The following is a 23,761-nucleotide window of genomic DNA, read 5'->3' as shown; positions in this document are numbered from 1 at the left end:
GTTTATTGGTACTTCACATCACAAGATCATGGATTAAAAACTCAAATAGACTCTATAGGCCATTTATTCTAACTGCCTCATTTTAGAAATGAAGAAATTGAAGCCCATGAAGATTAAATGGCTTGCTAAATATCACATAGGCAGCAAGTACAGAGCTGTATATCATAAGAAGAATGTTAGAAAGCAACTTAGAGACTTTTTCAGCTACTCTATTATTTGTTATTAAGTTAAGAATGTGTTGGAAAAAGCACCGGCCTTGGATTCAGGAGTACCTGAGTTCAAATCTGGCCTCAGAAACTTGACATTTACTAGCCGTGTGACCCTGGGCAAGTCACAACCCTCAATGCCCTGCAAAAAAAAAAATGGGCAAGAAAAGAACACATGAGCACGTTCAGCCACCTTATGGATTACACAGTTTCCTTGCTAAATTTGCCTTTTATTTAACTCTCTCATTTTGCACCTGTTCAGATAGAAAGGGCAAAATAATAGACAATATGCCAATTTTGCTTTTTCCAGATTTCATTATAGCCACATTTTCTTCTCTCCTTCCCTTTCTATTTTACTGTGAGAATTTATAAAGCAAACAATAGCAGCAGCAACAGCAAATTGAACACATTAGGCTTCATATAATGATCTTGAGATCTGAGATTTTTTTTTCTTCTGATATTGGTGAAGGAAAATTTTATGAAATTCAAATCATCTCATTCTTGCCAAAATATAATTGACCTTAGGCTAGGAGTGAAGTGATATTGTGAATTTCATTGTTTTGCTTTCAAAGTCCAATAGAAAATTCATCTCATTATTGATGATTTAATTTTTTTCTACTGATTAAAAAAACCTTTAACTAAATTTACCATAGTATTATAAAATCCATACTGAAGTATGATATTACTTTATTCCTAAAATAAACAGTTATAATAATTTGTTTATTTTTCTTCTTTTCCACAATACTTGTCTATTTCATCAGAGTATCTTAAAGCATTTTGCCACTAAGATCTTGTTAGGGCTCCTATTTCTTAGTATATTTATGAAAGACTTAAAAGATCCTGATAATTTTCCTGTCATGTGTGCACATTACAACTTTAACTCAGGACAATTAAGTATCCATTATTTTTTTTAATTAATAAAGTATTTTATTTTTTTCCCATTATATGTAAAGATAGTTTTCAAATTTTGTTTATACAAGCTTTCCAATTTCAGATTTTTCTCCCTCCCTCCCCTCCCTCCCCCCCTCCCCTAGGCAGCAGGTAATCTGAGATATATAGATATATAGATATAGATATATATACACACACATATATGTATGTGTATATATATGTACATGTATATATATATATATGTACATGTATATATGTATGTGTATATATAAATACACACATAATAACATTAATCCTATTTCTGCATTAGTCATGTTATAAGAGAAAAAATCAGAGCAATGATGAAAAACCTCAAAATAGAAAAAACAACAGCAACAAAAACAAAAGAAATAGTATGGTTCATTCAGCATCTATACTCCACAGTTCTTTTTTTTTTTTTCCCTTGGATTTGGAGATCCTCTTCTATCATGAGTTCCCTGGAACTCTTCTGTACCATTGCATTGGTGAGAAGAATATAGTCCATCACAGTAGATCAACACTCAATGTTGATGATACTGTGTACAATGTTCTTCTGGTTCTGCTCATCTCACTCAACATCAGCCCATGCAAGACCCTCCAGGTTTCTCTGAACGCCTCCCACTCATCGTTTCTTACAGCACAATAGTATTCTATTGTATTCATATACCACAACTTGTCCAGCCATTCCCCAATTGATGGGCACCCCCTTAAATTCCAATTCCTTGCTACCATGTAAAGAGCAGCTATAAATATTTTTGTACATGTGGGTCCCTTTCCCCTTTCCATGATTTCTTTGGGGAAAAGACCCAAAAGTGGTATTGCTGGGTCAAAGTGTATGGACAGCTTTATCACCCTTTGGGCATAATTCCAAATTGTTCTCCAGAATGGTTGGATCAGTTCACAGCTCCACCAACAATGCATTAGTGTTCCAATTTTCCCACATCTTCGCCAACATTTATTATTTTCCTTTTTTGTCATTTTAGCCAATCTGATAGGTGTCAGGTGGTACCTCAGAGATGTTTTAATTTGCATCTCTCTAATCATTAGAGATTTAGAGCATTTTTTCATATGGGAATAGATAGCTTTGGTTTCTTCATCAGAAAACTTCCTGTTCATACCCTTTGACCATTTCTCAATTGGGGAATGACTTGGATTCTTATAAATTTGATTTAGTTCCATATATATTTTAGAGATGAGGCCTTTATCAGAAGTACTGGCCATAAAAATTGTTTCCCAGCTTTCTGCCTCCCTTCTAATTTTGGATGCATTGCTTCTGTTTGATCAAAAATTTTTTAATTTAATGTAATCAAAATCATCCATTTTGCATTTTGTAATATACTCTATCTCTTGTTTGGTCATAAACTGTTTTCCTTTCTAAAGATCTGATAGGTAGACTATTCCTTTCTCTCTGAATTTATCTATGGTATCACCTCATGTCTAAATCATGTATCCATTTTGACTTTATTTTAGTATAAGGTGTAAGATGTTGGTCTATGCCTAATTTCTGCCATACTATCTTCCAGTTTTCCCAGCAGTTTTTGTCAAATACTGAATTCCTATCAAGGAAACTGGAGTCTTTGGGTTTATCAAACACTACATTACTAGTGTCATTTACTACTGCATTTCCTGTGCCTAGCCTATTCCATTGATCTACCACTCTATTTTTTAGCCAGTACCAGATAGTTTTGATGACTGCTGCTTTATAGTAAAGCTCCAGGTTTGGTACCACTAACCCACCTTCCTGTGCATTTTTTTTCATTATTTCCCTGGATCTTCTTGACTTTTTGTTTTTCCAGATGAAATTTGTTATTATTTTTTCTAGCTCTATAAAATAATTTTTAGGTAGTCAGATTGGTATGGCACTGAATAAGTAAATTAATTTAGGCAGTATTGTCATTTTTATTATATTAGCTCTGCCTATCCATGAGCAATTGATACCTTTCCAATTATTTAGATCTGATTTGATTTGTGTGAAGAGTGTTTGGTAGTTGTGTTCATAGAGTTCCTGGGTTTGTCTTGACAAGCAGACTCCCAAGTATTTTATATTGTTAAGGGCTAAAATTCTAGCTAGTCTGTCTAAAATATATAATGAGTGGTCATCAATAAATTATAAGCTTTAGCAAGAGTTAGACTTTTAAGCATTTATTAAGGAGAATAAGAATTTGGTAAAGAGAGAGAGAGAGCGCATTTCTAGCTCCCCTCTCCACCACTGTCTTCAGGAAAGAGAGTCAGAGCGAGTGCCAGTCTCTTCCTTCCTCCTCCCACTAGCCCACGTCACTTCCTGACGCCAAAGAAAAGACTCCTGGTCTTGCCCTCAAAGATCTTCGCTTCATGGGCGGGACTCTTCTACAGTAAGTCTCCAGCAGGTGGCGTCATTCCAATCATTACAATATTATCTACCGTTACTTTAAATGGAATTTCTCTTTCTATCTCTTCTTGCTGGACTTTGTTGGTCATGTATAGAAATGCTAATGATTTATGTGGATTTATTTTATATCCTGCTACTTTGCTAAAATTGTTAATTGTTTCAAGTAATTTTTGAGTTGATTCTCTAGGATTCTTTAAGTATACCATCATATCATCTGCAAAGAGTAATGGTTTGGTTTCCTCCATACCTATTCTAATTCCTTTAATTCCTTTTTATTCTCTGATTGCTAAAGCTAACATTTCTAGTACAATATTAAATAATAGGGATCATAATGGAAATCCTTGTTTCACCCCTGATCTTATTGGGAAGGCCTCTAATTTATCTCCATTGCATATAATACTTGTTGATGGCTTCAGGTAGATACTGTTTATTATTTTAAGGAAAGCTCCACCTATTCCTAAACTCTCTAGTGTTTTTATTAGGAATGGGTGCTATATTTTGTCAGAAGCTTTCTCTGCATCTATTGAGATAATCATATGATTTTGGTTGGTTTTCTCATTGATGTGGTTGATTATGTCAATAGTTTTCCTAATGTTGAACCAGCCCTGCATTCCTGGTATAAATCCCACCTGGTCATAGTGTATTATGCTGGTGATCACTTGCTGTAATCTCCTTGCTAATATCTTATTTAAGATTTTAGCATCAATATTCATTAGGGAAATTGGTCTAAAATTTTCTTTCTCTGGTTTTGCTTTGCCTGGTTTTGGTTTCACCAGCATATTTGTTTCATAAAACAAATTTGGTAGAACTCCTTTTCACCTATTTTGCCAAATAATTTGTATAATATTGGAATTAATTTTTCTATAAATGTTTGGTAAAATTCAACTCTAAACCCATCTGGCCCTGGGGATTTTTTCTTAGGGAGTTCATTAATGGCTTGTTCAATTTCCTTTTCTGATATGGGTTTATTTAGGGATTTTATTTCTTCTTCAGTTAACCTGGGTAGTTTGTATTTTTGTAAATATTCATCCATTTCATTTAGATTGTCAAATTTATTGGCATACAGTTGGGCAAAATAATTCCTAATTATTGATTTAATTTTCACTTCATTGGTGGTAACATCACCCCTTTCATTTTTGATACTGGTAATTTGGTTTTCTTCTTTCTTTTTTTAAATCAAATTAACCAATATTTTATCTACTTTATTGGTTTCTTCATAAAACCAGCACTTAATTTTATTGATTATTTCTATAGTAATTTTGCTTTCAATCTTATTAATTTCTCATTTAATTTTCAGGATCTCTAGTTTAGTATCTAATTGGGGATTTCTAATTTGTTCTTTTTCTAACTTTTTAAGTTGCATGCCCAATTCATTAATCTCCTCTTTCTCTTTTTTATTCATGTAAGCATTTAGAGCTATAAATTTTCCCCTAAGCACTGCTTTGGCTGCATCCCATAGATTTTGGTATGTTGTCTTATTATGGTCATTCTCTTGGATATAGTTATTGATTGTTTCTATGATTTCTTGTTTGGCCCATTCATTCTTTAGAATGAAATTATTTAGTTTCCAATTGATTTTCATTATACTTTTCCCTGGCTCTTTCTTACATGTAATTTTTATTGCATCATGATCTGAGAAGGATGCATTTACTATTTCTGCCTTTCTACATTTGACTATGATGTTTTTGTACCCTAATACATGGTCAATTTTTGAAAATGTGCCATGTACTGCTGAGAAAAAGGTATATTCCTTTCTATCACCATTCAATTTTCTCCAGACATCTATCATGTCTAACTTTTCTAGTAATCTATTCACCTCTTTCATTTCTTTTTAATTTATTTTTCAGCTACATTTATCTAATTCTTAGAGGGGGAGATTCAGATCCCCCACTAGTATAGTATTACTGTCTAATTCCTCTTGTAACTCATTTAACTTCTCTAAGAATTTGGATGCTATACCACTTGGCGCATACATATTTAATATTGATATTGCTTCATTATCTAACGTACCTTTTTAGCAAGATGCAATTTCCTTCCTTATCTCTTTTAATGAGATCTATTTTTGCCTGTGTTTTGTCTGAGATAAGGACTGCTACCCCTGCTTTTTTTACTTTAGCTGAAGCATAATATATTCTGCTCCAGCCTTTTACCTTTACTCTGTGTGTATCTCTCTGCTTCAAATGTGTTTTTTGTAAACAGTATATTGTAGGATTCTGGTTTTTAATCCACTCTGCAATTGGCTTCCGTTTTATAGCAGAGTTCATCCCATTCACATTCACAGTTATTATTACTGACTGTCTATTCCCCTCCATTCTATTTACCCCCTTTTACTTTTCCCCCCTTCTTTCACCCTATTCCTCCTCACTAACATTTTACTTCTTACCCCTGCCTCCCCCAATCTGCCCTCCCTTTTTATCACCCCCCTCTCTTTTCTTTACCCTTTTCTCCCTTGCTTTTGTCCTCCCTTCTATCAGCCCCCCCTTTCCCTTCCCTTTTTGCTTCCCTAAAGAATGAGCTAAGTTTCTTTATCCCAATGAACGCACATGTTATTCCCTCTTTGAATGAAATCTGAGAGTAGGGTTGAAACAATGTTCACCCCTCCTTTCTTACCCCTATTGTAATAGGGTTTTTTTTTTCACCTCTTCATATGATATAATTCACCCCATTCCACCTCCCCTCTCCTCTCCTCCCCATAGATTCCCTTTTTCTCCCCTTAGTTTTCTTTGTATCATCACATCAAAGACAATTTATATTTATACCTTCTGTGTAAAGTCCTTCTCTCTGCCCAAATACATTTACAATTCTTAAAAGTTATGAGTATTATCTTTCTGTGTAGGGATATAAATAGTTTAATCTATTTGGGTAACCTTTTTTTTTTCCCCCTCTGTTTACCTTTTTAAACTTCTCTTGAGTCTTGTATGTTGAGATCAAATTTTCTATTCAGTTCTGGTCTTTTCACCAGGAAAGATTGAAAGTCCCCAATGTCATTAAATGTCCATCTTTTCCCCTGAAAGAGAATGATCAGTTTTGCTGGGTAATAGATTCTTGGCTGCAATCCAAGCTCTTTTGCCTTCCGGAATATCATATTCCAAGCCTTGCGGTCCTTTAATGCTGAAGCTGCCAGGTCCCGAGAAATCCTGACTGTGGCTCCATGGTATTTAAAGTGCTTCTTTCTGGCGGCTTGGAGTATTTTCTCCTTTACCTGATAATTCTGGAATTTGGCTACAATATTCCTTGGAGTTTTCCTTTTGGGGTCTCTTTCAGGAGGTGATCGGTGGATTCTTTCAATGATGATTTTATCCTCTGATTCTGTGATATCAGGGCAGTTCTCCTTAATAATTTCCTGGAATATGGTGTCTAGATTCTTTTTCTGGTCATGGCTTTCAGGCAGTCCAATAATTCTCAAATTTTCTCTCCTGGATCTGTTTTCCAGATCAGTTGTCTTTCCAATGAGGTATTTCACATTTTCTATTTTTTCATTCTTTTGATGATGTTTGACTGATTCCTGGTGTCTCATGGATTTCTTATCTTCCGACTGTCCAATTTTAATTTTTAAGGCATTGTTTTCTTCAGTGAGATTATGCACCTTTTTTTTTTCTATTTGGCCAAATGGATTTTTTAAGGCATTGTTTTCTTCAGTGAGCTCATGCACTTTTTTTCCCCATTTGGCCAGATGAATTTTTTAAGGCATTTTTTTCTTCCATGAGATTATGCACCTTTTTTTCCGTTTGGCCAAATGAATTTTTTAAGGCATTGTTTTCTTCAGTGAAATTATGCACTTTCTTTTTTCCCATTTGGTCTGATGAATTTTTTAAAGAATTGTTTTCTGCAGTCAATCTTTGTGCTTCCTTTTCCAAGCTGCTGATTCTTTTTTCATAGTTTTCTTGTTTTGCTTTCATTTCTCTCCACATTTTTTCTTCTAACTCTCTCAATTGATTTTTGAAATCCTTTTTGATCTCTTCCAGGAAGGCTTTTTGTTCTTGAGACCAATTCACCTTCCCTCGTGAGGCTTCACATGTAGGCAGTTTGAGGGTATTGTCCTCATCAGAGTTTGCATTGGCTTCTTCCCTATTGATACAGAAGCTCTCAATGGAGAGGGCTCTTTTTTGCTTCTTACTCATTATTGCAACTTGTTTAAGTTGAGGTCTGCTCTGGGGGCACCAGCGTCCCTTTTTTGGGCTTCTTGTACAGGGGTATAGGTGTTGTGTGACTGGCTTTTTACTCTGAGGTCTTTACAGTGTGCAGTTCGTCCCCCTGCATTTCCTGTCTAAGCGCGCTGTGTCTTTGTGCCTGGTTGCACCTATCTTGTTCATGGCCCTACTGCTGGCAACTTGCCCTCTCTGCTGGTGCAAGTCGTTTTTTCCACTGTCTTTTTTGGCCACCAGATTTTTTGAGCCAGGTTCCAGGGGCCTCAGTTGTTTGGCTGTGGCCTGCAGCTCCTGCTGACTTGCCCCAACCCCCTAGGCACTGGGCTGCTGCTCTGAGCTGGGCCTCCCTTTTGCCTGAATCAGACTGACCTTTTCCTGAAGTCTTCTAAATTATCTCTGATTGGAAGGCTGTGTCTCTCTGTTTCTTTCCAGGTTCTGTAGTTTCAGAATCTGTCCAGAGGCTTGATTTAATGTTCTTTTTGAGGGAACAGAAGGAGAGCTCAGGTAGCTTGCTGTTTCCTCTCTGCCATCTTGGCTCCACCCCCAAGTATCCATTATTAGCCTAATGTAGCAAATGGTATCAATAAAAGGAATAATTTACTATTTTAGCCCGTTAGAGTCTTGTTTAGTCATTCAAATAGTTCTGAGTCTGCTTGTAATAAAGGATTCATTCATTTTTGTTGAAAGTATAACCAGATTTAACTTTGTCACCCTTGAGTAGTCAATGGAATCACAGAATCTGATATGGAAGAGATCTTAAAGGTCATCTTGTCTGATCTGTACCTTAATAATAATCCCATCCAAGGCACCCTGCATAGGTAGTCATCCATTCTCCATTTCAATATTTCTTATGATGAAGGAACTGCTACCTACTTATGTAGCCTATCCAGTTTTGGGCAACACTAATTGTTAGGAATCCCCCCTCCTCCAAAGTATTTTCATGATTCCTAAATCTTCCCTTTTGCAGCTTCCTTCCATAAAACCTAGTTTTGTTCTCTAGGACCAAAACTCATTCCATTTCTCTATGTAATCCTTCATACAGAAAAAAACTCACTATCAGTTTTTTTTTCTTAAGCTTCTCTTTTTTAAACCAAATAGCCCCATTTCCTTTAATACTTTTTTTCTTTTTTGTTTTGTTTTGTTTTTGGCATTTGGCATTATTTCCAGTACCTTCATGTTCTGGGAATCATAGATATATTCAGGTATATAAATGATGATCCTGTGGTATGCTATACGTGGTTTGGGCACATATTCTGGTTGTGGAAACAGGGAAAGGTAAAAAGGGATTTCACCTTCTTTACTTTCTCACTCTAGATACTTTGAATTTATCATTGTAGAAGAAGGTCTGTTAGTTTTTTGATGATGGTGTTGACCTATTAGGTTAAATTGAGCTTTCAGGCTAGGAAATCCCTTGTATGTAAGTGCTCTCTGTGTTGGAACTATTTCTATCTATGGTGACAAGCATTATGGGGTTCTACCAAAGCTGAAAGGCTTCAATTTGATTTCTAATGACAGACTTTCTGCTTTTTGTGTACTAGACTAGCCATGAATTAAGAGGTCCATCCCTCAAATCTTTGACCAAATCAAACCATGAAAAAACAACAAGAATGAATCTTAAAACATTTAGGCAAATGCCAAGCCGATTGAGACCTGTTTTTGGAATCCTGAATTTATTGTCAAATCTATTTGCTATCATTCTCAGCTTTGTAGTATCTAAAAATATTTGAAGAACACTATTTCTGTCTTTCTCTCACTTAGTGACTGGGGCTTTCTGGTAAAGACAGCAGAGTGAGATGTTCATATAATTCTAGTTTGTTCATATGCCACTTAAAAAAATGTGGGAAATGATTAAAGCAAACTGGTAATGCTGTCCAACTCTCACTCCAAATTGAGCAATAAGCACTTGAAAAAGTTAATACACCTGAGACTCATTTGGAAAATAAAGTCAAACCTGATATATCAAGAGGGGTTCCCAAATGCATAAGTGACACAGTGGAAGAGATTAAAGAAGAATTGATAGTGGCAAGAAAATCAATTAAGATTAAGTAAAAGAGAACATGAAGAGAGGAGTGGGGATCATTGGAAGAATTATATAAAGAATTAAAAGATGCTGGAAAAAATGTCAAGTAAAATAATGAAGATTATCATTATGTAGAATATATTAAAAAACATAGAATCTACCAACAATAAACTTGCTATGGCCAAAAAAAAATAAAGACTACAATAAATGTACTTCAATTTTGAAGTTCAGAGGTATAGGCTTAAAAATAATTAAGTTATTCAAAAATATAAAAAGCAGAATCAAGTCATAGACTTGGATAAGTTATAGCCATCTCAAAATAGCTGATAGTAAAGGAGTTAGAAAAGCAAAATAATTTTACCACAATATTTAAGAAGTCATTAAATAAAACTTTTCCCAAGTTAGCAAAAGAATAAAAGAATCCACATGACCCTAGCAAGGCAGAATCTGGTAGTCAGCACTACAGGTTGCACTGTCAATAAACTTTAAAAAAATATATATCAATAAGGGGGAAAATCCAAGCTGTCAAAAGAATATGAAAAAATAAGATGAATTAATCGTTATCACCTAGGACTTTAAAAGTAAAAACAGGATGGTCCAAAAAATTAAAATGCAAAGTATTCTAAATTAATATCCATGAACTCTGAACCCAGAATGATCTACCCCCCAAAACTCATCATTTTGTTTAAAGGCAAGGGGAATTATTTTCAGAGAGACTTATATGCATAAGTATAGACATGGACAATAATTCTCCATTTGAAAATTATTGATATATCTAAAATTAATATTAATCAGTTATATGTAAATATGAGTACCCTTTGTTAATAATACTGCCTTAGCTAAACCACTAAATGTTTTGAAGAATCCATCTATATTATACTCGATCTGTACTATTAAGAAAGTAGAAACTAATTACATTAATACAAATTCTAAACCATCCTTGTCTTTTCATCTTGGATGACTCTTATCCATGACTTCCAGTAAATGTTCCATATGGAAGCATAGATATGTCTACTATGTCATGAGAAATTACAAAAGAGACTATTTCAGAGAAGCCTAGAAAGATATGCATAAACTTATACCAAGTGAAATAAGCTGAAGCAGGATAACAAAAAAAAAAAAACTTTGAAAGTATTAAGTAATTTTTTTTGGGGGGGGCAGGGCAATGAAGTTTAAGTTGCTTGCCCAAGGTCACACAGCTAGTAAGTGTCAAGTGTCTGAGGTCAGATTTGAACTCAGATCTTCCTGAATCCAGGGTTGGTGCTTTATCCACTGCACCACCTAGCTGCTCCCCAAAGTATTAGTGTTCTGATTAAAGCAATGACCAATCATGATTCCAGAAGACATGATAAAGTGTAATACCTACTTCATGATGAAGAGGTGATAGCACTTGATATTCAGAATTACACAAATATCTGTAAATGACCAATGAATGAATTTGTTTTGTTTGCATGTACATGTTTATAAGGGTTTGGGCCTTTTTCATTCCTCTCTTCCTTCCTTTTTTTACCATCCTCCTTTTAAAATTATTTTTTAATGGGGTGGTGAAGTTGTGGAGAAAAATAAACATTATCTGAAAACACTACAGTAAATTGGAAATTAATTAAAAGATAGAGATCTTAGAATCCCATTTATGCTGTGATGAGGCTTCGCTGTAGAACTATATGGAGTAGAAGCATTAAAGGAAGCAAAGCAAGGATAATGGGAGAAAAAAGAATGGAGAGAGGAAGAAAGATCAAAGTATTCTCAAAGCAAATTCCAATCTTTGATAAATGGGCAGTCCAAGTTAAACAAACCTACCTGGGTATTAAAATAAGATGATAGAACTTCATTTAGAGAATTTTTTTTGTTTTCTTTAATAATAAATGAAAATATGTGCAAGGAAATGTGTACTCATTTTTATATGATGGTTGTAGAAAAGTCAAATGTATAATGCTTTAAAGTTAACTCAATTCTTCAATTTGAAAAAAGTAGAAGAGAAACATTTTAATGGCATAAATTTTCATACCCCAAAGTAAATGATTTGATTATTATTTTTTTAATTTATTTTTATTTTATTGAGAGTATATCCTCTCCCAACAACACCCAAGGTGCCTTACCCTGCCCTCCTAGACCACCCTCCCCCCCCCACACACACACTTATGTCCAACTCCTTGGTCACTTCTGACGTTTATAGATCTTCTTTGCCATTTCCAGGAAGATAGATGGGGGCAGGGGGGACGAATGCTTCTCAATGAGCCCCATCAGTCTACTGTAACTTTCTTCCTCAAACTTGGTGAAAAGAGCAGGCAATTCAAGTTTCTCATAGAGTTCCTTCACTTTAGCAACCTTCTCTGGATCGTTCTGTCCATAATTCTCCTCCAACATCTTTCTTTGCTCAATGCAAGCTGAAGGCACTTCACCACCAGCCAGCTGCATTTGTTGTCCTGGATGTCAGTGCCAATTTTGCCAGTCACACTGGGGTCACCGAAAAGGTCAAGGTAATCATCCTGAATTTGAAAAAATTCCCCCATTTCCAGAAGGATGCTCTTGGCGCTGGCGTGTTCTTTTTCCCCATCTATTCCTGCCATGAACATAGCAGCAGCAAATGGTAAGTAAAAGGAGTTGAAAGCCGTCTTGTATTTGACGATGGTCTTATATCTCTGCTCTGTAAATTTGGTAAGATCAACCTTGCTCTGAGGGGCTGTGATAAGATCAAGGATTTGGCCAATCTCGGTCTGATAAGTGCTCTGTAGGAAGAGTTCAATGAGGTTCAGGTAATAGGGCTGCCCACGGCAGTAGTGCTTCAGCAGGCGGTAGACACAGGCTTCCAACAACATGGCATCATTGATGGCATCCAAGCCAATGTCGGGCTTCTTATACCAGCATGGCTGTCCCCAGCGGGTAAGAGAAGCATCCATGATGTCATCTGTTACTAGGAAGAAAGCCTGGAGCAGCTCCACACACCAGCCCACTGCCAGTGCTCTCTGCAGACTGTCGGCATCCTGCTTTCGGGGTTCCACTAGCTCCCGGAATACCATGAGCACTGACAAGCCTCGGTTGTATTTTCCCCCGATGGCATTGTACTCTAGGATCTCCTTGAGCCTGGCCATGACATCTCCCACCTCAGGATGCTCTATCCCATCTTCTGTCAGGATCTTTACAATCTGAGAGAAATGCTGGACAAAGTTTTGCTTCTCTTGGGCAAAAACTGATTTCTGATCTCCATTCATTCTGGTACCGGAATGCAGCCACAGCCTTCTCTCGGGAGGGTGGGGAGGAAGGGGGCGATTTGATTATTTTTTAAAATGAAGATTGTGAATAACAAAAATCTATGGCTTAAAATTAAATTATCAAAAGTAGATTGAGAAACAATTTAATAACTATGTCACATAGAGGTCCAATTCCTAGAATAGACAAGAAACCAATAAATATTTATTAGAATAATATAAATGGGGGGCAGCTAGATGGCGCAGTGGATAAAGCACCGGCCCTGGATTCAGGAGTACCTGAGTTCAAATCCGGCCTCGGACACTTGACATTTGCTAGCTGTGTGACCGTGGGCAAGTCACTTAACCCCCATTGCCCTGGAAAAAAAAAAGAATAATATAAATGTCCCAGTTGGCTTTAACACATGATTTTGTAAGGAATAATATAAATTTTTAATGATCACATGAAAAGATGCTTAAGTTTCATAAAAATGAAAATCAAGAAAAATTTTACTTTTTACCTACCATAAAGGTAAAATAAAATGCCTACAAAAATAACATTTAATTTTGGCAGGGCTTCATGGATTTCTATTGGAATTGCAGGCTATGGAAAAAATTTTGCTTATCAAACTGGGAGTAACATGAGTCACAAAAGTAATCAATGTTTTTGACCCAATGATCCCATTGATCAAAATTCATCCTTAAACATGATGTAAAAGGAAAAGACCTATATTTAAAATATTCATAGCTCTTCATATGTATTTATTTGTCAAATATATATGAAATAACAAAATAAATTTTAAAACTTGGAAACAATGTTTATGTGTAATAAATGAAAAATAGCCAAATAAATCATGACCTATTAATGAAATGGAATACTTTGGTATTGTAAAACACAAAGAAAGATCTCTGTGAAGTAATATTAGCAAAAACAAAATTGGCTCCAACTGCAGAGAAAATACAGAAAAAAAATAAATTAGTGGATATTTAAGCATATTCAGAAAACAATAAAGAAATGTAATTACATGCTTTTTTATCATCTACTAATTTGTTTGGTCTTAATTTGTAAGGTCCTAAGGAATTTAGGTACATTTTTTTCAATAATTTTGGTTGATAACTTTTCTTTGCTGATGTTTATTGTTTTGTTGTTTTGTTTTTTGTTTTTTATTTTTTTTACATATAAGGTATTTTATTTTTTCTGTTACATGTAAAGATAGTTCTCAACTTTTGTTTATACAAGCTTTACAATTTCAGATTTTTCTCCCTCCCTCCCCTCCTTCCCCCCTCCCCTAGGTAGCAGGTAATCTGATATAGGTTATATGTATATATCTATATAAATATATACATATACTTATATATATATACACACACACACATGTATATATATATATTTATATATATACACATAATAACATTAATCCTATTTCTGCATTAGTCCTGTTATAAGAGAAAAAATCAGAGCAATGATGAAAAACCTCAAAATAGAAAAAAAAACAACAGCACCAAAACCAAAAGAAATAGTATGCTTCATTCAGCATCTATACTCCACAGTTCTTTTTTTTTTTTCCTTGGATTTGGAGATCCTCTTCTATCATGAGTTCCCTGGAACTCTTCTGTACCATTGCATTGGTGAGAAGAATATAGTCCATCACAGTAGATCAACACTCAATGTTGATGATACTGTGTACAATGTTCTTCTGGTTCTGCTCATCTCACTCATCATCAGCTCACGCAAGACCCTCTAGGTTTCTCTGAACTCCTCCTGCTCATCATTTCTTACAGCACAATAGTATTCCATTGTATTCATATACCACAACTTGTCCAGCCATTCCCCAGTTGATGGGCACCCCCTCAACTTCCAATTCCTTGCTACCACGTAAAGAGCAGCTATAAATATTTTTGTACATCTGTGTCCCTTTCTCCTTCCCATGATTTCTTTGGGAAAAAGACCTAAAAGTGGTATTGCTGGGTCAAAGTGTATGGACAGCTTTATCGCCCTTTGGGCATAATTCCAAATTGTTCTCCAGAATGGTTGGATCAGTTCACAGCTCCACCAACAATGCATTAGTGTTCCAATTTTCCCACAGCTCCAACATTTATTATTTTCCTTTTTTGTCATTTTATCCAATCTGATAGGTGTCAGGTGGTACCTCAGAGTTGTTTTAATTTGCATCTCTCTAATCATTAGAGATTTAGAGCATTTTTTCATATGGGTGATGTTTATTGTTGATGATCATAATCATTCCCTCCTCGATCCTGTCAATTAATAAATGTTGATCTGTCAATCTATTTTGGATCTACCTAATTGTACTATCATCTCACATTCCTCCAAATAACTCAGAAGACTAGCTTAAACAATTTTGTCTCTTGACTTGCTGACATAGTATTTTATGTCAATGGAATTATCCCTATCAATAACAGAAGGAAAAAAAACAAACAAACTAGGTTCCTTGGTTCTGCCTTAATTCTAATTCCTTGCCTTGGTAGTTTATTTTCATTGTATCCTGTATATACCTCGTTTGTTCAAAGTTGTTTAGATGCTGTCTCTCCCCATTAGAATGTGAGCTCCTTGGCAGCAGCTAGGTGGCACAGTGGATAAAGCACAGGCCCTGGATTCAGGGGGGCCTGAGTTCAAATCTGGCCTCAAACACTTCACACTTAGCTGTGTGACCTTGGGCAAGTCACTTAACCCCCACTGCCCTGCAAAAAACAAAAACAAAAACAAACTGTGAGCTCCTTGATATCAGGGACTATCTTTTTCCTGTCTTTGTATCCTGATTACTTGTCACAGTGTCTGAGATATAGTAGGCACTTAATAAATTTTATTGACCTTCTGAGTTGTTCTTGATGAAATTACTGGCTCAGTGACTGTTGGCTTCCTTTCTAAATGCTCACAATAGTTCCCTTTAGTTATATCTTTTGTAATTTTGTTTTGCTATTATACATAATAATTTTTAAAATTTTTAAATTAAATCACATATTTTCATCATCAGTAAAAGCAACCATCACCTTTGGACATCAATTTCTTAGTATATGTAAATGTGCTATATAAATAAATATAATTGGTACTTAAAAATACAACATTGGCACAAACAGCTGAACTAGATCAAATTTATAATGGGGAAACATGCCAGAGTTAACAGAATCTTAAGAGAGTGTTTTGCAGGGTATCTCAAGTGGGAAGATCCTGAAAGAAACAGAACAAAAATATCATAGATGATATTTGTTGTTATTCAGTTGTTTCAGTCTTGTCTGACTCTTCGTGACCCACTTGGGGTTTCATAGGCAACTGGAATGGTTTGCCATTTCCTACTCCATGTCACTTTACTGATGAGGAAACTGTGGTAAACAGGGATAACTGACTTTCTCAAAGTCACATAGCTAACAAATGTCTGAGGTTAGATTTGAACTCAGGAAGATGAGTCTGCCTCCAGGACCAGCACTCTATCCACTTTACCACCTAGCTTCCCCTAGATAACATTGCTCTCCCCAAAAGGGGAATAAGGGAAGATCAGTAACTACTAACTGATAGAAATATTGATTTTTTGCAGAAATAAAATATTGAGATTGATTTTCTATACTTGGTAGGAGAAACCTTTGTGAAAATGTGAGAAGGGAACAGGCAAACTTTGAGAAATGATTCTTTACAATAGTCACATTTACAACCATGAAAAAATGAAGAATCACAGAGAATACAAGTAGATTTAAGGTTATTGATTACAAAGAAACACTTGTCTTTATAGAGCAAAACATGACGTTACAGGATGCTCTCCATTGTTTCAGAGTTATAACTTCGAGGGATTAGAAAAATAAAAGTAATCATACTTCCACACAACAACTCTTCAAATACATGCTCTTATGTCTCCTCTGTCTTCTCTTTCCGGGCCACATTTCTTTATTTCATATACTTGGCATTCCTATCTCTCTCTTGTTGAAACTTAACTCTTCAAATTGTCCATATAAGATCACAGGTCCTCTATGTAAGAGTTTTTTTTTTTTAATGGTTTTTATATTTATGGCATGGATGCCTCTGGGAGCCTAGTGAAGCCCATCATCCCCTTCTCAGGATAATATTTTGAAATGCATGAAATACATTGGATTACAGAGCACAGAACTTATATTTAAATAGTTATCTTTTAAAAATCTTGTTCACATACCCCAGGTTAATAACCCCTGTATCATGGATATGTAAGGGATGATGTGAAAAAGTATTCAGAACAGTTGAATTGCAATAGGGACCAAATGTTAACTACCATTGAAATGGTATTACTAAAATACAAGTAAGCACAAATAAAAGTGCCTCTATTATGTTGAGTATCAAAGAAAAGGGAGGCCCTTCAAATGAAAAGAAATGAAAAAAGTATTTACTATTAATTATAGCAGCAAAACCATCCATAAAGCATAGCCCTGACTGACAGGCTGGAATCTGCCTAAAGCAGAAAATGCATTCTCAAAGAAATGTGTCAAAACTAAGCATATGGAAAACTAACTCTATAATGGGGATTTCTGATTAGTCTCATTTTTAAGGTCAATTTCCATGCTAGTTATGAAAACCCCAAAATTAAGATATAGATACATCCTCTGAACTCTAACAAGTAAAACAGAAATCAATGCAGTTCAAAAGGCATTCTAGGCAAAGCATTTAATAAGTTCCAGTGAGTCACATAATGCCATGCAAATCTTCTCAGACAGCCATTCATCCAATTATTTCTGTGGTACTTATTGGTAAGATGCAATGGTGGTCAGATAGAAATAGACTACTGTAAACAGGAAAACTTGAAAGAACACAGTGAAGAACCTCCTCTGCCTCCAAATCGGAAAGAACTGATCAAGGTTGGAGAGTACTGAACATCTTTTACTTGTAACTTTCAGAGAAAAGTGAGCTTGCCCATGAGGTAAAATAGAGGATTGAAAAAAGAGTTCTAATCATAGAAATATAACAAAATCCTCATTTTAAAAGTCTGTCCTTGAACACTAATGGTTGAAGTGAATTGGAGGCAGCTAGATGGTAATGTGGATGGAGTGGATGAAGATCTCAATTAAAATCCTTCCTCAGATATTTAATAGTTTGATGACCCTAACTAATTCACTTAATTCCTAACAGTCTCAGTTTCCTCATCTGGAAGTACTTCTTAGGATGGTGAGGATGAGATGAGTTAAAAGATGTAAAGCAATTTACAAATCTTAAATGCTAAATGAATAATAGCTATTATTAAGCATAGTAGAAATATTTTTTTGTTTTAAAAATATTTTATTTAGTATTTATTTTGCCCAAATTACATGTAAAAACAATTTTTAACATTTATTTTTAAAATTGAGTTCCAAATTTTCTTGCTTCTTTCCTAACCCGCTCATTGAGAAGGCAAGCAATTTGATATAGGTTATACATGTGTAGTCATACAAAACATATTTCCATATTAGTCATGTTGTAAAATAAAAAGAAAAAACAACAAGAAACATAAGGAAAGTTTGGGGTTTTTTTTTTGTTTGTTTTTAAAGTACGCTTCAACCTGTATTCAGACTCCATCAGTTCTTTCTCTGGGGATGGATAACATTTTTCATCATAAGTCTTTCACAGTTAGCTTGGATCATTGTATTGTTCAGAATGGCTAAGTTGACAACCTTACAATATTACTGTTACTGTGTACAATTTTTCTCCTGGTATTACTCATTTCACATTGTATCAGTTCATGTAAGTCTTTCCAGGTTTTTCTGAGGGCATCTAGCTCATCATTTCTTATTTCACAATAGTATAGTAGAAAAACCAAGAAGTTTGTGCAGGTCTATAACACTCAACAACTAGAAAGCAGTAGGCGAATACTGCCCTACTGGCCTGAAAATAGTATGCATGCTCCAAAGAGAATAGTCTCTAGTTTGAATTATAAATGCTCTGGTCTATAGTCATATTACAGTATTAGAGAAATAAAGGTTATAGTGCAAGAAGGAACCTCAAAAATTAATCTTTCTGTGAGGCAGATAGGAATATTCCCCAATCAGGCCCTGTGGTTAAGGAAATTAAATTAACTAATTCCTTAGAATAATAATTCAATTAGTCAACACAAATTCATTAAATACTTATATATGCTAAAGATAGGCACATTGCAATGGGAAAATATAGAAATAAAGAAGTCATAGGTGCATGGACACTACAATGAATAGGTATAATTATATGGATGTGGCATAAATTGCAAATAGGGTTTAATGGAGAAAAATAAAGAATGTAAATTTAAAAAGCCCTTTTTATTGTTCTATAAATAATAGAACCTTGTTATTATACACCTCATTGTTGCTTGGTTTTGAACAAATTCAGTTTAAATTATTTCAGTTTTATACCCTAAAAATAACTACTTTTATCAAAGTAGATGTGACAGCTTTATTAAGCTCTTAGTACCATAATATTTTAGGTCTGATAAAGATGGATGTATCATGTATTATCAGTTGGAAGGTCATATTATTACTGTACATATAATAATAGTAAAAAGAGAGAATGTATTTCAAATTTCATTTGTGGAAATAAAATATACACTCAAAATACCCAGTATATTATAAAGAAGCATTTGGACAGATGGATGGGGAAGTTCTACCAAAAGTCACATAACCTTGTCATTAGCTGAACTGCAGCCAATAAAAATGTATTGCCTTTGTGCGGCAAAGAGGCTGCAGTTTATTCCTAATTTCCAATTAATGCTGTGTGAATGACTTCTTGGCCAGTTTGTACTTTGCATCTAATATGTCCTTAGGGAAGGAAACCTTTGATGAACTTCCATATGTATCTCATTAACAATTGATTTTTTTAAAAGAAGGTTTAATATCCTGGATATGAAGAGAGTATATTTTCAGAATTAAAGATAAGTTGCAACAAGAAGACATACTTTCTCCAATCATAATAATTAGTAGGCAGGTGCATCCTATATACAAAGACAGTTATTTAAACTCCATCCTACTTAAAATGCTGGTTGAATAACTGAGAATAAATTTAGTGGAAAGAGGTACACTCTACAAATTGGTGACCAACCCACCTAGTTTCATAATGTTATCAATGAAACATGACCAAACCAACTTCAATGTAATGGAACATCATTGTAACATTGTTCAGTTGATCACCTTAGCTGGAACCTAGATGGACATTTTAGATCCAAAATAGCACCTGAACCCCAGTTCTATTATGTCCTCTTAGTATTTTCCTGCTTATATACTCAAGGACAACCTATTTGACATAATTTTATATATTAATTATATTCCTGTGCACACAATTCTATACTTAGCATCACAAAATCAGGATTTTAGTCTTGGTTCTAATGCTAGCTACTTGTGGCATTGACCATTCCTAAATTTTTTTGGCCTTCGTTTTTTTTTCATCTATAAAATGAGAGGCTCAGACTAAATGATATTCAAAGGACACTATGAGCTTTGACTTTAATTACTTTGTGGATAATATCACATTATTCAACATTAGAGCTAAAAATGATCCATAAATATTTTTGGCACAAATAACTCATTTTATATATGAGGAAAGTGAAAACCAGTGGATCAAACTCACTTACCCCATATCAAATAACTCATTTGTGGAAGAGTTGAGATATCAGCTCATGTCATCCTATTTTATCTTACTTCTATTTTTTCATGTTTTTTACAAACAGTTTTATTTAAAATTTTGATTTGCAAATTCTAGCCTTCCCTCCCCCCCTTTCTCACCTCCCCTTTCCTGAGGCAGTAACCACCTAGATATCAGTTATACATGTGCAGTTATGTAAAATATTGCCATATTAGTCCTTTTGTATAAGAAGAGTCAAAAGAAAAGAAATGAAAGTGAAAAGTAGTATTATTTGGTCTGTGTTCAATCAATATCAGTTCTTTCTCTGGAGGTGGATAGTATGCTTCATCATTAGTCCTTTGGGATTGTCTTGGATCATTGTATTGCTGAGAATAGCTAAATCATTCACAGTTCTTCATCAAACAATATTGCTGTCACTGTGCACAATGTTTTGGTTCTCCTCACTTCACTATACATCAGTACATATAAGTCTTCCCAAGTTTTTTTCTGAAATGATCCTGCTTGTCATTTCTTATAGCATTGTACTATTGCATTACAGTTATATACCACAGTTCGTTTAGCCATCCCCCAATTGATGAACATCTCTTTGATTTCTTGTTCTTAGCCATCACAAAAAGAGCTGCTATAAATATTTTTGTACAAATTGTTCCTTTTCTCTTTATTTGCATGTCTTTGAGATGAAATCCTCCCTTTAGTATTTCTGGATCAAAGGGTATATAGCCTTTTGGGCATAGTTCCAAATTGCTCTCCAGACTGGTTGGATCAGTTCACACCTCTGCCAATAGTGGATTAGAATCCCATTTTTCCCACATCTCCTCCAACATGCCACATTTTCCTTTTTTTTTTAATCATATAAACCACTCTTATAGGTGTGAAGTGGTACCTCAAAGTTGTTTAATTTGTATTTCTCTGATCAATAGTGATTTAGAAAAACTTTCATCTTACTTCACATTAAGTTATCTTACTAGTATATCCTGGCATAATGGGCAGATGAGAACAATTTGTTCATATAGCCATGAAAGTGTCTGAAGTAGGGATAGTGAAGTGCTTAGAGCTTGGTTAGACATCAAATGCACCAAGGCCATCCATTTTATCCCAGGACATTGTGAGTTATCTTGACTTATATTCTGCCACTGGACTTGGATGATTCTGGAAAATAGTTAAGCTGATGACTTTGTACAATACTGACTCACTTAAATCCAGTTCATGGGCAAGTCAATGCTTCACTTGTGTTGTCATTGGTCCTCTTCAAAAATGAAGTAGCAACAACAATAATGCTATTCTGACTGACTATATGGAAATAAGACATTTTTAAATTAAGGGGACAAATCCAAGAATTATTTGAAAGAAGTGATCAGTTGATATCAATCCTAAAGTGTTCCAGGTTGTAGAATGAGAACTATTGTTTTTTTTAATATCTTTCCCCCACAATCTTTCAATAAGAAAATAAAACCTTGGAGCTCCAGATTGAAAGGAATATAGACAGGATGCTTCTTTCTGAAACTCAGCCTAGTGGAATGGACCCCAGAGAAAGAACAGATGGATATATAACTGTATTATGCTTTTTTATTAACATTTTCCTTAATTAAAATATTTAAGAAAATTACCAAAATAATATTTTAATAATAAACTAAGGGATAGATAGCAGTGTGCCACATCTTTGCCTTATAAAGGAAAGATTTAAAACAAACCCTGCCTCAAAAGACTTTAAAATTCAATAAAATATCTGAGACAGCTATGCATGTCATCAAGGAAAACTTGAAACCAAATTCCAAAGGAACACTGGGATGAAGACAGGTTGAGGTGAATCTGAGATTGTGTTGTCAGATTTTTTTTGGTCAAGACACTTGTACCAGCATAATGGGCAATGTAGAAGATCTTATTGATAACTTATAAATTCATGTAGTTGAGAAATGACTTTAACTAGGCTCTTGGTCTTCTCTTTTCTCTTTCAAGACTAAAAAAATTCCAGCATGATGATAATGATATGAACATGAACATTTTTACTATTTTTTCCATTTTTCAATACCTCAATCTCTCAAGAAAACACTGGGAAAACATTCTTTTCATATTTTGACACTTTTTGTTTCCCATATATTAAATAACCTTGATTTCTCACCTTTCTCTGTATCTCTAAAGGAAATAAAAAACAGCTGACTCTGTTTTCAGAGAGCCAATTAATCAATTAAAATAGGTGCCCAGTATTAAAGGAAGTAAGTGTTAAGAACGATGTCTTTCCTTATATAGGTTATATTTTATTCAAGGACATGAATGAAACTTGAACACATGAAACATAGAGAATGCTGTAAGATGATTAAGAATGTGAAATCAACAATAAATAAAAAGAAAAGAGTTAGGATAGACCAACTAGAAGAGGTAAATAGGCTACTATTTATCTCCATTTTAACCTAGAGATTATGTGATTTGCTCAAGGATTCCCATATAATAAGTAGCAGAGGCAATTCATTTTATGCTTTCTACTGCAGTGATCCTTATATGACTTTATCATCACCTCTTCCTTCTCCCTCAGCCTTCATATCCAATCAGTTGACAAGTCTTACTGATTCTACCTCTACATTATATTTCACAGTCATAACTTTTTACCCTCCTGTTTCTTTTCCTGATGGCTAGACTTCAAAACAATGCTTCTGCTTCTGTCTCATCTGCTAGAACTTTCCTCAGCTTTTGGGGCCACCTTTCCTTCAAATATCCAAACCATCAGTGGCCTGCTCAACTGGGAAGATTCCTCTGCAAGGCCACATCCCTTTTCTATTGAACAGTTCCTCCTTGGGCCTCCATTTTGGGGAAAGATGCAGAGACAGCATTCACTTCATTCCAAGTCCTGTTCCTAACTTCAACATGTCACAACCAAAGCTCTCATACAGTTCATTCTGGAGTTTTCCCTCAGTTCCTGAGGCTCCTTCACTTTGGAATATCCAACTATTTCTGAGTCCTTCTTAACCTGAAATATAACTCTGCAAGGACTTCTTCCTTTCCCCATTTGTAAAGTTCCATTGGAGCTTGTATTTTGTGGTAAAAATTCCAATAATTTATTATTGCATAAGATATAACCTTTTCATAAAAATAGTGCAAGTACCACAACTATGTTATTATTAATAATAATATCTTCTTATTATTAACTGTATTTCAGAAGAAAAAAACATTTTAATAGCAAAAGTAAAAGGGTTTTGTGTGTGTATGTGTGTAGATGGGCATGTGGTAAATATTAGCACTGACAAGTATCAGTTTCAAATCTTATCTTTTTCAACTTTCCTTTCAGCAAGTTATTTCACCTGAATCTTAGTATATTTACCAGTGAAATGGGGACAGTAATTGTACTACTATTGAGAAGAGTAAATAAAATCAT

General features: G+C 34.8%; 1 pseudogene; it reads right to left on the bottom strand.

Moving 5' to 3' along the window:
• Positions 1-11,731: 11,731 nt before the first annotated feature.
• LOC122728547 lies at positions 11,732-12,892 on the bottom strand (annotated as a pseudogene).
• Positions 12,893-23,761: the final 10,869 nt, after the last annotated feature.

Source organism: Dromiciops gliroides, chromosome 5, assembly GCF_019393635.1.
Source record: "Dromiciops gliroides isolate mDroGli1 chromosome 5, mDroGli1.pri, whole genome shotgun sequence".
Lineage (NCBI taxonomy): Eukaryota > Metazoa > Chordata > Mammalia > Microbiotheria > Microbiotheriidae > Dromiciops > Dromiciops gliroides.
Note: the sequence above shows the minus strand (reverse complement) of the source record. Positions and strands in the feature narration are given on the sequence as shown.